A 17810-nucleotide genomic window follows, 5' to 3' on the forward strand; every position below is an offset into this window, starting at 1 on the left:
TGCTGGGGGCTGAAGAGGTTGCGTGGTGACAAGCATTTAAAAGCTAACCTGGGCTGAAAATAGAGCACAAAATATATTCCTGTAGTGCTTTATGACGAAGAAGCACTAGAAATACTATGGATTTTTTTTTCTCTTAATCAAACCTGGTTTTTTCAAGAAAGCAGGAAGTGACTATAGGGCGGTATTTCTAAAAATAATTTGTTTGTATGAGCTGAATTCGAAGAGGAAAAATACAATCCTCGGTAAAAGACTAGGACACAATGTGCTGTTGCTGAATGTTCTCTCCGATACACAGGTGAAGTTACTTTGCACTCATCGTTATTTCCTAAAGATAATGGCTACAAACGCCAGTGGATTAACTTTGTTCAAGATCTCTGCTCTGTTGAAATGTGTCGTGCGAACTTCGTCCCCACACCATAGTGAAGAATTTGCTCAAAACATTTCGAAAGTGATTTTTATGAAGTCACTTAAACAGCACAAGCGATTCTTGTACTTTCAGTAAAACAAAGAGATCTTCTTACTACAGAAGTGCCAACTATACAAACACGAGCTGTTAAAACCAACTACGACTGTTGGTAAAAAGCAAAGACCAAGCACCAGATATACAACATCGACATTTTCTCTAAGGTTCTGGTCTACAAGCAACATCGTGACAGCCACAAACACATCCTCAGTCGTATCCTTATCCAGCACAATGGTAACAACAACTGACAGTGTAAAGGCATCATTGATGTGAGTGCTCGAAACAGCTCGACAAGAATGGATGACAAACGTTTGAGGAGCTTAAACGGAAACACGTGCGAGTAAGTAAATAGTAAGTTTTTCATACAGCTTAATGAGGAAGAAATACATTTTTAAATCGATAAATATGAATAAAATTTGTATGATGTTATATTGTTATATTATTATATTTTAATGACAAAAAGTCACTATCAGCAGTCAGTTGTAAAACAACAAAAAATGCAATGCTCGAAATTAACCATCTAACAAATAAAAAAATACAGATTACCTTACACAAACACATTTTAAATGTGTTTATATTTTATTTAGAACACATGAAAAAATTCACTTAAATACTCCCCTTATTAGCAGAAAATCAATAATAATACAAGGTAGATCGAATCCAATAAATTTTTATCTGAAGATTTTCTGACCAGTCTGTTCAGTGGACCTTTTATTATTCTTTTAAAACTTCAGTCGAAGCTTCTACATAAACTTCAAATCTTTAGGATTGAATTCCAAAGTCAGTAGTCTCATTTTCGGGGAAAAAAATCGCATGAGTGATGTTTCTTCCTCTTACTCGAAGACATGCACAGATTTGCCGAAGTGAGCCACACTCACTGTTACAAAAACCTTTACACAGCACGGAGCTCTCCTGTGTAGCGGGTAATTTTCTTCTGCTTTGTGGCAGGTGAGAATGCCGATCTTTGAAGGCTTATATCTTGAAAATGAAGCATACTAATGAACATTTTATTTTTCGGAATGATTATTTTAAACTGAACATAACCAGATCATAAAGGGATATGTGGATATCATGGAAGAACCAGAAAGAAAATTCACATCTGACGAATGGCATTGAATCCTGCTGTAAGACATCAAAGCTTTATTTCAGTCAGAAAGATACGAAGCTGGAAGAGCAGATTGAACACGCATTAAAGATTCATTATTAATTAAATCCCATACAGGTTTAAATGTCACTGGTGACTGAGTACAATATTGACCTTTTCATTATGCTAAAATATGCCTTCTATGGACATGTCACTTACATAACGGGCTAAGTTATATACAATTATATTATGTGAGTAATGAACCAATATAAAATATCAATATTATTTTATTAGTTGTGTCAACTACATAATAAGCTGACATTTTCAAAACAAGTGTGTAGATCACATGGAAAGCAGCCTTAAAAAGTCTTGGCCTAGCTTCGCCAAAACCTACACAAGGAAGAAATATACTGTGATAACTGTGGTTGATATGATGCTGGTGTAGTGTAGTTCATCACACTTGCACCCTGTATGAGTGCAAAATGCATCCCATAAAAAGTTCGCTGGGTTGAAGGTCCGCAATTCATCAATGTTACAAGCAATGTTGATGGCTTTATTCGTGCAAAGCCAGTCCTCGCTAAGCTTCCAGGGAACAGTGCAATGAAACGAGGGAGATAATTAAACTGGAACAGAGAAGATAATTCTTTTTATTTCTCTAGTGTTACACGGTCAGCTAGCGGAGTTCACGAAGATGAAAAGCACGCCATATTGAATTCATGAAACTGTTTGAATTGTCATTTGGTTTTCAAAGACTGTTTACTTACACGTCACCACGATGGAGAAAGCGGCTTCAAACACTAGTCTCGCATGCACATGCACGCATATGCAAAACATGCCGCGAGGCTGTGGCCATCCTTTTGCTTCGCTTCTGGCTGACACAAAAGAGCGGGAACCAGCAAGGGGAGACCAGTAGCTGAGAGAAAAACCATCGCTGAGAGTTACAGGTAATGTGAGCAACGAGATATTGGAGCTGAGGGAGTGTATCATCTGTACATGACAAACGTTGGAGCTGAGAGGGTGTATCTATAAATTACAAACAGTGGAGCTGACTGAGGAAGGGGGAGTATATTTGTAAATTGCAAACGAAGAGCTTCAGTGAAGACAATCGACAAAAATCTGATAGGGAAGTGGTTTCACTATTTTATAAGAGGGGACAGGTTGGTTGCTGGTCTTCGTCTGTTCTGTAGCAACCAAAGACTAGAGTACACCAGTCCTGTAAATAAATGCCAGTTCATGAGAGACACGATGCGTGGCGGGGGGCGAACCCACCAACCCACGATCCTCACACACTTGTAGACAAGCACTTCACCTTCATGGAGTGAAAGACTTCTTTAAGATTAGAAATATATTTTCATTTACAACTATCTTCATTTTCGAGAAATGTCAACTTAAGAAATATCCCTTCCAAATAAAACAACAAATAAGAAGTAAAAATGAAACAGCGGTTAAAGCTAACAGCGTTGAAAACCGTTATTACTTCAGTGAAGTCTGGAAAAAAAAAATGCGGGTCAATATTTGTATACTGCACAAAGGGTTCTCGTGATGTACAGTCGTAACCAGCTATGTACAGCAGTACAGTTGGCGAATTTGAAATTCACCCTGCCACACTCCTTGCCGTGCTGTTCAGGCTGTTTGTCTTCTGCTGACGCTGGAACAGATAAAATAGATGTTTACTGTCTGTTCCACACCAGCGAGAAATATTTCAGGGACTTAAACGTCACCTTTGTGGATGGATTCGCAAGCCTCTGGGTGGAGACGCATAGAAGTCGACAGTGCTTCTTCACTTCCGCCCCGAAAGAATTAAGTGACAGGAAAAATTTACGTTTGGTAGGAAGGAGAGAGAGAGATAGCAGGGCGAGAGGGAGGGGGATGGGGAGCAAGGGGGAGATTGTAGCGACCTCCTGCACAATATATATAGCGCGGGAGAAATCGTGTAGGGCGGCCGTTGTCGCGGCAGTAAATTATTTGAAACTGCTTTGTCCGGGGCTTGCGCGCTTCGATGCCCGTTATTACAACGCCGGCGTTATTCTAAAAACTTGCCTGTTGACTTGGCCAGGCGGGGGGGGTGGTAAGGTGGAGGGAGGATAGGCATGTGAAAGTTGGAGGGGGAAGTTCGTTTGCTGTGCTTCATTTCGTGTCAGATCGCAACTTCAATTGTGGCTTTCTACACTCTATACTCTATAGTAGCCATGTGTATCAGTCGGGTCGGTCAGTCTTCTCTGTGTGTGTATATAAAATGTTTCTTAATACAGTCACGCACACATATGTGTGCGTGACTGTATTAAGAAACATTTTATACAGGCTATTACATCTGGTGTCTTTATGTCTTCATCTTTGTTTCAATATATCTCTTTTCCCATCACCACCCTTACAGTCACGGACGCGATCACACGAAAATTTCTTTACAATTTTTTTGCCCCACAGCACTTGATTGTTGATATCTAGATTTCTGCGATGGAAATATATGGAAATTGATCATCAATAAAGTAGCACAGGTGAAGGGGAAACGGTAGATGGCGTTGGTGTCATGCAATCTGCTGCCGGTTGGTCGTCTTGTTTAGACACATTGGTGTGCTGCACTTTCCATGCAATAAGTGAGGCTTAGAGTTTGCTTATAATATTTATAAACACCTACAATAAGTCCAAGTGTTGAATTTTAATGTCTAAAATTATTAGTGGAAAACATTCCATGGCTTTCAATATCTGTCACCAAAGGTCACGGGGCTGCTTTTTTTTTTAGAGGTGAAGTGGGGATGATAGGCGTGGGGTCAAAAATGAATGCTAATAAAAGAAAGAATGAATTCAAGCAGGTAGCGTGTATATAACGGTGCGCGATGTCTGTTTTTTTTCTAAATTTGAAAAAAAAGGACGCATGTTCAGTGCCTTACCTGACCCCCTGACCTTTGTAAATCCCCAGTGCGCGAGCTTGTTGGGAAGTTGGGAGAGAGAGGGTGGAGGAGACAGAGGGTAGGTGATAATCTGAGACGACGGGGCGATGCTACAGTGCATGTTATCATCTGGACGATGCAAGCGAGGGGAAGAGGTGGAATAGTGAATTAAGCCTGACGGACCTGATACACGCATCAGAGCTGAGACAGGGGACTGGGGTAGGGGTGGTACTTTAAGGTTAGTTGTCGTCCTTTGGAGTCAAGAGGTTCTCACTTTTTTTCCCAACCTTTGAAGGTTGCTTTAACTCACTTTCACAGCTACAACCCACAGGAAACTCCACTTTCAAAGATTGTGTTCAGACATTCATTTTCACAGACCTGGCTGAAAACTCTCGGGAAGGAAGACGGGAGAGAAAAGAAATGTTAAAAAGGAAGGGTAAAAGTATTTGTAAGCGCAGTGTCAGCCAGTAAGTTCCTTGTGTTTGACACTGAAGATCGATCATCGCCCTGCATCGCAGCTGGTCGAGTAGTTTGCCACCTCCTGTAGAGTGACGTAAGTGTCTGCGCATTTGCCACCCAATACATAATGACCTCTGACCTGTGTGTGTGTGTGAGCGCGCGCGTGCGTCACCTACAACACCGTGACGTACTCGTTTGCGTCTTTGCAAAGCGATTACAAAATGAAGTGCATGTTTGCACAGCATAACAAAAGGTGGAAATCGAGCTAGGGGTAAGAGGAAAGCTTGGAAAGAACAAGGCGCGAGAGATATAAAAGACAGAATTTTTTTTAAATAAACAAATTTTTGTTAAAAACATTTGCTGGGGGATTATCAACACGTTCCCCAGCCACCTCCCCGTCCCTCTTTTCCCAATATAACTGGATTAAGACTGTTACAAGGTATTTGTGAGACAACCCTTTTTATTTGCAGATTAATAGCATTCAGAAACCGATAATATCTCTGTACCTTCACAGTGTAAGTGTAGAACGAAAGGGTTAAAGTGCTGCAGGACTCAGTCACTTGAAACAAATGTTCTCGTTTAGATATTTAGTGAACCTAGGGTTCTATGCTTTTGAGCATATCTCCCAAAATCTTTGCATGAAGCTTGTTTTTCTATTAACCATCTATTCCCACAGTTCCTTTTTTTCTCCCGTTCCTGTTCTCTTTCACTTCTCTCCTTGTCTCTACTCTGTTTATTGTTCCTCAGCCTCTACTACTGGTCGTCTTCTCTCGGATAGATGTGATGCCAAAATAATCAGGACCTTTGCTCAATCTTATTAATCTTCAAGAGGTGAAGCTCACCTCTCCTCTCTTTAAATGCTGATAGCAGCAAAGTTGTGTCATCTTAAAAGTAAAGGCCTCTCATTTACATCTTGCTGTGGATTTCCTCCATGTAAAAGCGCTGTATCAGAACGAAATTTGAACAAATAAATAGCAAATCACCTTAGTATGCAAGTGGTGAAAGTGTTGCATATCGGTAAATTTTAAAATACTACAGACTTGCTTTACGATCGCCGGGTTATCGGTCGCTTTTAATTACCTCGTGCTTTTTATTTTATTTAACTTCGTTGTTGCAACGGACTTTTTCTAGGGAATGGTAAAGGAGAGAGAGAGAGAGAATAAAAAAGGAGAGAAAGAAAAAGAGAGAGATGGGAGTCATGGGACAGTGACAAGAAAAAGTTGTAAGATTAAAATCAACGATCTTTTGGAGGTTTTAAGCAAACTTTTCCATGGGCAAGTTCACCTATCTTGAAGTGTATATTCGCGTGTTTTAAATTAACTCTCTGCAAAAAGTCTATCCAAGTATTGAAATATGGTGGAGAGAAAGAAAAGGAAAGAAAGAAATGCACACGTGCGCCTTTGTTTTTCATAATTTTCATTCCTTTTTTGTTTTCTTTGTTTCATTGTTTGTTTCTTTATTTATTTCTTAGCTTAGATTTACTTGTTGTTGATTAGAATATCATTCTGCTTTTCCTCTTTTGTTAACGAGTTTTATTTTCAGATCAAGGCCATTATCGTACGGTTTGTGACAAAATTCAACTGTTAAATAAGTCTGGCCGGTTGTCCGAGCAAAACATAATTTTCTTGCAACTTGCCACGAAAATAACAATCCTTCAGCTATCTCCTGAAACGTTACCTCGTGTTAAAATAATATATATATAAAGTTGGAACAACACAAAAAGTTGCGAACAGCCATAGTTTGTCCATTAATTCACGAAGTTTTAAATTAATTAAAAACTAAGGAAAGAGGATACATTATATGATTGATAAGTATAATATTAATAAAACAAACAAGCAAGTGAAATAGAATATCTTGTCCTATAGGATGTAATATATGAGGAGAAATAAAGAATCATGGCCTATATGAAGAAATGGAGGAATACCTCGAAGGAAAGAAGAGAGCGAGAGGAAGAGGAACGGACGATCAGCGCGCTCACGCGCTTGCATTCGTGTGTGTGTGTTCCTTTGAAAGAGATAGTGGGAGGAGATAGAGCAAGTTTCAGCGGGGTTCTAATTTAAGGATTTAAACAGAACTGCAACATATTTAAAAGATTTCTACAGCACTATCCCTGCAGAAGCTTCACAGCTCTATCTTTTGCAATAATAATCTAAAAAAAAAAAAAAAACTTTTTTCTTAAATCTTTTAAGGGGTAAACCTTATATTTGTCTTATAAATAGTTTTTCCCTTAATTTTTTTGGAATCCGTACTTTTTTATTAGTTTAAAAATGGATATTTCAGCAAAACATTTCAAGGTTAAAAAAAAACCCAACACAACTCCAAAATTATTTCAGAAAAATCCCTGACTCAAAAAGGTCATTAACTAATTATCTTAACATGCTCTTGTTTAAACTCTGAAGTCGCACGAATTTACTTACACCGTGAGTTCTGGCTGAATATGTATACAGAAGCAATCACAGGTTGTCTGTCACAAGAACATACACGCTAAAAAATATTAACAATATTAATGATGAATGAAGAATTATGTTTTCTCATGTTCACTTTGAAAAGATACACCCGTGGTATATTTTTGGCTAATGGCATTCTCTTGAATAATATACAAGTAAAGTTATCTGAAAACACATTTTAAAAAAATCCAGATGCTTGCGCCGCCTTCATTTTGCGACAAGGAATAAGGAAAGAAAGAGAAAGAGAGAGAAAGAGTGAGGTATGTAGTCTTATTTTCTAGATCCTAGCTCTCGGCATTCACGGAAAAAGCTTAAAATTGAAAATAAATTATTGTTCACTGTCATTTCCGAATAACAAGTAACAAGCCTTCGTGAATAACGGAAAATGAAGTCAAGTTAGTGGAACTTTGTTAAACATATCGCAAGCAAAACCTTTTTGATTTTCTAAAAATGTTCTTTGTTTATTTTTTATCGTTTATTTTTCTAACAAAGTATCCACATATTGTACGCGGGATTATAAAATAAATCTTTTGGCTGCAGAACACAGCTGGTTTTAAATAATGCCTGAAGCAAATTTAACAAAACAGCAGGTGCATTTTTTTCTCAAACAAAAGTTTTTCATCCCAGCTGATAAAAAGGGTTATATTTGTGGAACAAAGATTTTCTTAACTGAATTAAAAATATAATTTTATACTTAATTTATATAACTTATAAATTTTCTTCAATCGGATTTGCTTTTGTCGTTCTGTCCTTTCTGTTCCCCTTCCTCTGGGGTGTATGAGAGCCTCGTTTACACTCGTTTATAAGCTACCCACCACCTTCAAGCAATTTTTTTTTTTATCGTGGTAGGAAGCGTACCCGTAAGCAGAGTAAGTAGTACAGTGTTTCAGCCACAGGTATTCTACTAGCATTAGCCGGAGGTAGTGGTATAAAATTCGCATTTCGCAGTGTAGAAATTCTGTTTTGTCGGGTCCTCTTTTATTGAAGGAAATGTTTCTGAATAAAAAGCACGAAATATCGGTGTCAGGTATAAAACAATGTTTTCTGTATCTTTCTTCTTCAAGAAATATGTATCAGATAGTTTATTTCTGGAAAATCTTACTTGTTTGTCACAGCAGTAATTTCATGCTTGCATACTGGTTTCTAATTCCTTTCTTTGAGTTCAAGGAGTAGATGCCGCCATAGGCACGGCTTGATGTTTTCAAATTTGCTCTTCTCAACTTTGTAACACGTAGTAACATTTTATCGATAGTCATGGTGATAAACTTTAAACTGAAATAAATTGTACTAACAGTAAATATGTCTGTTCTGCAATGCTTACCTGTATTGGAAATATTTGCTGTATGCTTAGTGAAGAGAACAGCATGAATTAATTTGATGTATGTTCCATTTCTGCGACAATACAACATTGTTGTCTCATGAGAGACCTTCATGTATATACTATGCATTTTCGAGGGAAACACAAACACAATAAAGAATAAGAAAATTCATTACATTTACTACAGAGGATTTAGCATCACTAAATGTTAGACGGTGGATGTCGTATAAATACTGTTACATAACCTGTAATCTTCTTTCGCAGCTCTATAAATTCTATTTACGCGTTATGAAACCAGGGAGAAGGCACACAAGTTAGATATTTTTAAAAATAAAAACCCCAAACAAACCCAACCAACCAACAAACAAGAATTTTCGCGGAAAACATGGCTTGTTAGTTGCTGTCAACGTTTTATTGTGGATGTTACTTCATCATCCGACAAGCCTCGCTGCATTAAACAAGAAGCTTTTTTGCAGTGCCTGCTCAAACGGGAGAGAGCTTTGTCAAGCAAACCACACAATGGTGGCGTGTAAGGCCGTCACACCCACCCACACCACGTGGCCAGCACCACGCACCGCGCAACATTTGCGGTTAGCTTTGCGGTGTGGGCGCGCCTTAGCGCGGAACCAACAGGGATTTTGCGGTTGGGTTCATCTCAGGTGAAGAAACAGCTTGAGGCGCGGTACTGATTGCTAGCTCCCCTCCCCCTTTGCCCACTCCCCCTCCTCCGTCGCTGGTATGCGGGCAGAGATAGAGAGAAGGGGTGAGTCCAGGCTTTGTATACCCCTAACCTCTCTCTCTCTTCCCCTCGACAGGAATTTGCATATATGATATATATATCCTAGTTTCTACCAAGAGTAGATTGTCCGCTGTTTGTGATGGAGTAGCAAGGTGAGAGAGAGAAAAAAAAAAAAAAACAGTATTAAAATAGTGCACGAGGGTCACACGAAACGCTGGCGGTTGCATGAATAGACCCGCCAAGTGCACACGAGTTGAACACGCCTGCCCCTGGCTGTGTCAGTCTCGGCAGCTCTCACTGCAGTGAACGCAGCACACACACACACAGCGCAAGCAGGCTGTGCGAGCTCTTAGGGGGAAAGAGAGAGAAAAGGAAAAAAAAAAGGTTTGTTACGGTCCGGAAACAAAGGGAAGAGGCGTCAGCGAGCGGGCCTACAGTGGCGTCGGCTACGGTCCGCCCAGCCTTGGCTTGGTCCATACTGCTCGCTCTCCCTTTGAAGGAATGTCGATAGAGCCGAGTGTCAATTACCCTAGTCACGTGACCATCTCTGCACATCTGCGCAGACGACCGCTGTGTATACCGACAGATATGCTACGTTTTGCCTGAATATCAACACCAGACCCATCTCTGAAGTCCGTTGAAGGTAAGGCGCTTTTTGTCTTTTCTTTTGGAGGGCTTGGCAGGCTTGCTGCATGTCGTGTACCCGCGGCGTTATTTCTGGTCGGTAACAGGCTGACGCAGGGCTTTAGAGTCGTCTGCAACATGGCAAAATGGCGGCCAGTTCGCTTTAGCGGGGCCCAGTGTACTGAGAGGGAGTGTATATTGATTACACGGCCCGCTCTCAGCTCCGTCTGTGCCGAGCTAGCCCCGCTGTTCGGCCTTCGCATTACACATGGCGATACGAGCTTTGCTGTGTGCTTCGGACCACTGTACACCATTTCTTTCGACCGCGGAATGCGCCTGGAGAATGCCACTGCAGTGTGCATGCATTACCGCTACCGATCTCCGAGCGGTGTGTCTTCCCACCACAGTATCAGCCGCCAAATTGTGAATTGCGATATTTGTTTACATCGGGAGTTGTTACAGCTGCAGCAAATATTTAAATAGGGAGGTGAATTGGTTTGGGGGGTGGGGCGGTAAGAATGTCAATGACAGAAACGGTCTGAGACCATCGACAGGGGAGGGGATGGGGCAGACGGCAGGAAGGTGCAGGTTGACAACTGTTGCTACAAGTGACAGTGAATACCAGATTCTGGAGAAGGTCGATAGAGATGGGCAGAGCGTATAGCGGAAAGGAAGTGTGAGAGAGAGAGAGGCTATCGGCGGTGGAAAATAGTTGTACATTAATTACAGGTTTGCGAGTCTGTCCTCCTTCCCTGCTTCAGGGCTGCAAACTGCATTTCATTGTGAGGGGAAACAACGGAGAAGTGGTTAACACCTGAACACGGTGTTTCAGAAAAAGCGAAATGTCAGTTTGACATGACCCCGCCCCTGTTGCCCCAGTTTTCTCGCAACCGGGAGGTCCAGTGAAATGGGTATGGAGTGAGGGAGGGTGAAGGGTGCTGTAAGCACGTGATAGTGTGTGTGTGCGCGCGTGCGCGCGTGCATGTATGTGTCCCTCAAACACTGAAGCAGTGCTTCCATCCAGCCTGCGCATTCCAGCGCCGTTGGGCACGCGGTGCAGATTTGAAATTTTTGAAACCTTTTTCTTCTTTTTTATGGCCTGGATGTCGTTAGCTGCGTCAGTCGCGTTTCCGCTCCACACAATTGGGGCATGTCTTTTTTTTTTTCTTCTTCTCCTAACGTGTTTCGTACATGGCCCTTTACGAAAGTTGGCGTCACCCGCTGCCTGCTCCGACATGGAGAAAAGGGAAAGTAGGGAGGGGAGGTGTGAGAGGTCAAAAGGGGGACACGATCAGCCAGACAAATGCATCTAATGTGCCACCCACTTTGATCCATTCGTCGTCCTATGCTGACATGAAAAGCTTGAACTTTTATCGGATAACGAGTGGAACAGAGTCGTTGAGGAAATACACCTCCTGTGGACGACATATTGTAAGGAAGGAGTCGTTAATAAGAAAATCGTGTAAGCTCATGAAGGCTTTATAGATTATTGTGATGTTTTCGTAATCTCATTTTCCCCTCTCAATACTTGCCCAGCTTTATTACTGTAGATGTTTTCTCTTATAGGCCACCCGAAGCTTGTAATTCACGGTAACGGACATTTCGTCCATTGATATAATTTACTCGGAAAGCGATATGCCAACGGAGATGTGAGCATATACGTTTCCGTGTATAGCAGTAATCGAACAGGAGTGGGTAATGGATGTGAACGGGGATGTGAAACTTTATTGTCTGTCATTTTCCTTTGTTTTATATCTTTACGTTTGGACGACATATTAGTCGGAATATACGGAAGAAGATATTGCACCTGCCACGTTTACACACATGCACGCGCGCGCACTTTGCGAACTAGCTGAGAGTGAGAAAGCGATGAGGAAGAGAGAAAAGAGAGACAGTTGGAAGTAATATATCAGGTGTCTCTTTTTTAAAAGAGGCGTGATGTGTTGTCAGTCTCAGCACTAAGTCACTGGGCAACCTGACGACAGCAACCTGCCCCGCCCCCTAGAACACCTCTCCCTTCCGCCTGCCAGTCGTTGCTCCCCTCCTGCCCTTCCACCTCAAGTTGTCACCGTAGTGTCCTCTGGTTGTAGTCACTGTTTTGTAGCCAGTATACTATACCATTCTCTTCTGTTTTGTAGCGATACCTATCTCCCGGGGCTTGTTTTGACTTCCCCTCTTATTCTTCTGGCTCTGAAGTGTTGCATTTATTGGTTTGCCTTAGGTAAACAATAATGTGAAACATTGCTGGAACCTCGATTTAGACTATTTTTTTATGTATAGCTTTGGATGTGTCTGGCTAAACCAAGTTACTGAATCAACAATTTTATTAGGTGTCTCAAGCGGAGGCCGCCACCGGTAAGAATGAAAGTGTATTACCAAAACCACTGATAGATATAGTTTTGTTCGACCCATACAATCTTTAGTATAAGCGTTGGAGATAATAAAATGTTTCTAGATACTTTAGAAATGAACTGGTACGACTACACATTAGAATTTCGGATATACATTAATAACAGGAGAAAGATAATAGTGTAAATAAGGCGTGCCACGTGTTCACTTCTGACGACGACTAAGTTCATTTTATATTTATATTTCCCGTGTGTTATTAATTTACGAACCATTCTTATCCCGCAAAGTGTAATAGTAGCCCCACTAATATAAAACTCGTGATGTTGATGTTGACACATCACTTCCTTATGTAATCTATCTTTAAAGTATCAAGTGTTAAAGTAAAGAAGTACCCCTGTATCTGCGATGTAACCTTTACATGAAAACTCATATAGAATTCTCTTATTATTTGTGCTTTTTCGCTGTTATATGGTTAACAATCGATGTCAGTGGGTCAAAGGTCTAACTACGTAACTAATTCATATAAGTAGGAATTTAAAAATATTTTTTCAATTTGTGTGCCAGTACAAAATGAAATTTGACCTATGGTCTGCGAAGGCTGTTCGCACAATCAAGGTTTAGGAACAGAGAGCGGAGCGGTGAGATCGAACTGTGGCATCAGAAAAGTGTAATATATATATATTAGCCGTTGTGTGTGATAAATTAAATCATACAATCGATAAACATTTGAAGGGGTAGTGGGTAAAACCTGTTCAGGATTGCGGCGTGAACAAAATAAGAGGAAAAGGAAGGAGGTGTTGAAAATTACAAAAGTTTTAAATGAGGTGTCTTATGTGGGGTGTAGTTGGTCCAAATTTCAGTGTGGTCAGAGAGTTTGCAGGTCACGAGAGTCAGTAGTACAGTATTTGATGGATTATTGAACTAGGAATATCGCTAAAAACCCATTTTGGAAACCGAGAACGGCGTTCGTATGTTCTCTTTTATATTTTATATATCATCAGCAAATTACTGTAGATGCCTTTTAGAATTCAGACTTTTACAAAGAAGTCGTGCAACAAAACAAAATGGAAAGTGTCCTCAGCTGTGTTTGGTCCATAAAGTGTAAACTTAAGGCGTAAATATGGAATTCTTTGGCACACTGCCAGGGAGATCCTTTGTAAAATGACAAACTGCCGAGACAGAGGGACGAATGTACACGATGCAGTTAGTCCTCTCATTAGGTGGCTATGTTAATATATTAGGCGCAGTGCTAATCGATAGCAGTCAACAGCAGGGCATCTGTAGAGCTGGTGTCCGTCAGCAAGCCGCCATTGGTTGAATGCTCTTCATGGCCTGAAAAGACCGTTGAGCCAACATTGGTCGTATGCAATTGTCAGCTGGGCGGCTCACTTGTTTTCATTACGATCTGTTTGTAAGCACATGCGAAACCCGGAGAAGGAGGGCGCGCGCGCGAAATAGAGAAAGAAAACAAACAATGTAATGGCTACTTAAAAATGTTATACTTCACTTAAAAATGCGTGCTGTGCTATTTTATTTTGAGACTTTCTTTGGAAGATATTAAAAAGTTGTCATGTCAGAAGTTATCCCAGCAATTATTGAACCATAAAAACATTGGGGTTGCTTGAACGGTAGATAATCCAGGTCTTTGTGAGCTTACCGACATCGTAGGTCCTGCTGCAGAAGGTGGGTTAAATATAGTGTTGTCTGAAAGCAACAGGCTTGATTCTCCATCTCACAATTATGTTTTGTAAAGATTTATTGATTTTCATGAGGCATGTAGAAATTTAAATGACCTTGTGTTAAAGCGAAGGCTGAAGATAATTACTCGTTTTAATATTCCGAAGATGGCCACTGGTCACTGGTGTGATCGCAAAGGTCTCCAGTAGGTGCCCTGCCGAGTGGAATTTTCAGCAGATTGGACCTGTAACCTCACTTCACATTATAGCATCCTCGATGACCATAAATAGCAAGCTGTCCATAAATTTTCAGCGATTAATTCTCGGGCTTGCTTTCGACTTTCCTTCAAGTTCCGCGACACACTGAGTCACTTTTTAAACCCAAAGACCCATTTTAAATGAACGAAAGTCGCTTTTGCAGTGTGACAGCCTTGTGACAGGCTGTCTTGATGGATGGGACGAACTGTGAATTTCTTGCAGTTAAAGCGACTCGTGAGAACTGAAAGTTTCTACTAGGTTTTCCACATCACTCATTCTTGACACTAATTTTAGTATCTCAGGCTGCCTACGCTCCGGAGGAATCGTATTTCTTCTGATAGTCATTTTGTTCTAGCCAGATGCACGGGATTTCGACAGCAGCTACATTAACATTTATTAATTTTTTTGAGATTTCCAACGCAAACTCTATAAATTATTATGCACCATTTTCATGTTTGAGATTTTGTTTTGCTGTTCTCCATTTTTTGTCCTAAACATATGAATTTTATACCAGATATCGGGGTCGCAGCTCCTTTGAAACATTCTAATGATGGTTATTCAAGTGTATTGAAATATGTTATTCCGTTTGTAGTTTACCAGTAAAAAGGTATGCCGAGGTCTGTAAAATTGTCTTTTGTTGGTAAAATAATAATTAAAAAATCGTCACATTAATACTAACAATAAGAATGAAGCAACTTTAAGAATCCAAAAGGAAGTTACCTGAGACCGAGAAACATGGGAAAACAAAATGCCCCACAATGTTTGTTGATTATGTTTCACACTATTAGTAGTTACTTTCCTTGTCGTGGTGTGAATGTTAAGATTGCATGTCTACGTAGTTGTGATCAGCAAGGGCCAGACTATGTGGCATAGTCCTTCCGGCAGCTTGAAGACCAAGAAGCTCTGTCGGTCTGGCTAAAGAAACAGCCGCATCAAGTGTGCTGAAAATTTGTCCTCATACAGAGATTCAGGTGAAGATGAAGAAGAAATCAGATTACAACATCTTTTCTCTAACGAGCAAATAAAGCCGGATAAGGAAATATATGCCTTCATGCAATCGGCTTGCTGCATTTAATTCAACTTTGTTTCATCGTCATTATTACCGTATTTCAACAATCGTTTCTCGTACAAGGAGTTTCAAAGTTCAACGATCGGCGTGTCCTGATACGCCGTTTTTCCGACCGTTGTTAGGAAGAAGGCACGTGGTACAGGACGCTGGCTTTCTCGAGAATATGAGAGTTTCTGCGTTGTTGCCGAGGGCTTAGAAGGGGAAGTTGGTGTCGTGGACGTGACGTCACTAACAGCCAACAGCGTACTTACTCCACACCTCACCTCCCGAAATATAACAGGCAAGCCGTGATAAGGATAACGACTGTCTTGTGACTTTCATGTCCTCGCTTGTCTTTCCTGTCAGCCGCACTGTTAACTGTGATAGCAGAGATGATGCGGAAGGAAACCTGTCGCAACCTGCTGTTTCTGTCATCCTCGGCCATGTCAGCAAGCCATATTTTTCTTTTACCAGATACGAATTTTACACGTTGATGGATGTTTCTTGTCAAGAGCTCCTACAGTTTGTGCTTCAAAACACTGCTGATTAAAAAAAAAATGTACGAGAAATGAAAGAGCGCGGATCGATGTAATTGATTTCAAAGCCAGCTTGTTAATAATTGAGGCTTAGCTTGAAGTTAACCAGCATAAATGAAACGTGCGCTTTAGTAACATATAGGCGCGTGCGCTCGCGGGAGAGAGAAAAAGAGAGAGCGCGTGCTGGAAATACATAAGCATGCGCATCGATGCAATCGTCAGGCAGCTGCATGCAGGCCTTTGATACAATCTGATGTACAGCCATGCTCCGCATAACGACACTTCGGTCAACGACGGTGGTCCCACAAGATTATAATGGAGGTGAACACGTTCTGTCGCCTAGTGACGTCGCAACCGTCGTAACGACGATGTGCATCGCATTACTGAGGTGTCTGTGGCGATGCTGGTGTCAATAGGTATACAGTGTACATATCTGTATCCTAGGCGCAATAGACTAGACTGTATAGGCTAGGTATGTAGTAAGCTATACTAGCTCAGTCAGCAATAGCCATCGTGTCATATGCAGTGTTTGTGTGTGTGTACGCGCGCGTATCAGCACCGTTGGTAGTAGGAACAACAGAACGCTGCCATCATTGCCACATTTCATATTTTTATTGGCTTAGTCCGATACGGTAATTCTGAAACATGGACCAGCAACATTTTTGAAAGGTAGTTAGCTGCCAGATGCCATTTGCCCCCAGGATATTCAAGAAACCGATTCCTGATGAAGACATTCACATTAAATATTCATAAAATTTTGTAAAATAGAGTGAAAGCATTCGATCCGGGCTTTCTTTATTGTATCGTCAAATTTATTGTATACATCATGCCTTTGTCCTTGTCTGTCTTTCAGAGAGAGTGTGCTCTAGAGAGAGAGAGAGGAAGCACACAAGTGGAGTTGCGTGGTATTTCTGTTTCTGTCCCTCCGCTGAGGAGATAAATCGATTGTGACCAGCATTCCGCCGAATGATGGGATGACAGTGTCTTTACAAGCGGTGGCACCACGAAATGTTGCTGTGCATGCAGTGGGAGGTCTCTTCTATGAAGGCTTGGACACCGAAACACGAAACATGATTTTTTTCAAAGACAGTCCTGTTAGTCGTGTGACATACACTGCAGACTGTCCGAGAACGGTTGGGCAAACCTGTTTGGCTCATGCTTGCGGCCTGTTTGCCGTTTTACAAACCGTTCTAAAATTTCGCATCGGTGTTCAATTTTTCAGCATGGCTTCCAAGGCCAATCCTCAACTTGACAAACCATTCCCTTAAGTAAATTGTTCGTGAATTTGGGGTCCCGCGAACTTTTCTCGCAAAAGTCCTTTTAGAAGAAACAAAAGTTCGGGTCCTCGCGGCAAGGAGTATTTGTTCCTTGCTTTGGACATTTGAACAAGGCGAGTGGCACGCTTCGAAACTTCCTCGTTGATTAAAAAAAAAAAAAAATGGTTATGCTATTGATCAAAATTACAGGGTGTTGGCATTGCATGTTTGCAGAACCCAAGACAGTATCTGCAGTTTCTGGCACCACAAAGGTGTAAAGCACTAAATTAAGAAGAAAAAAAAAATCATACTCAGGCTGTTGTTAAAAGTTAAGTACTAGGAGTATGCTAGTTTGAATTCTCGGTTGGTGTTAATTTACTTTTTAAACGACTACAACTCAACAGATCCTCCTCTGAAGCAACGGGTTTTACTTGTCGTGAAATGATTTGTTTCGCAAAAACGGCGATGTCAGAATAGTTATAAATTACAGTACATTATTAATTAATCACTTCCTAGTCGACGAATTCAACCACAGCAGAAGGTAATTCGAAAACCCACACAATGGGAGTCAGTTGGAAGTGTAGACAACAAATATGCATCTTGCACCAAACATAACAAATGGAACATAGTTCTTCAAAATATTCGTAAGCGACTGAACGATGAGA

At 40.9% G+C, this 17810-nt stretch overlaps 1 protein-coding gene across 1 annotated transcript in view; it reads left to right on the forward strand.

Moving 5' to 3' along the window:
- The first annotated feature begins 9155 nt into the window (after positions 1 to 9155).
- Positions 9156 to 17810, forward strand: part of LOC112563782 (mucin-5AC-like) — an 82199-nt gene continuing 73544 nt past the window's right edge. Inside the window, exon 1 of the mRNA XM_025238109.1 lies at positions 9156 to 10041. The gene's annotated coding sequence lies outside the window, so the exon portion shown is untranslated. The remainder of the gene's footprint in view (positions 10042 to 17810) is intronic.

This window comes from Pomacea canaliculata, linkage group LG5, assembly GCF_003073045.1.
Source record: "Pomacea canaliculata isolate SZHN2017 linkage group LG5, ASM307304v1, whole genome shotgun sequence".
Lineage (NCBI taxonomy): Eukaryota > Metazoa > Mollusca > Gastropoda > Architaenioglossa > Ampullariidae > Pomacea > Pomacea canaliculata.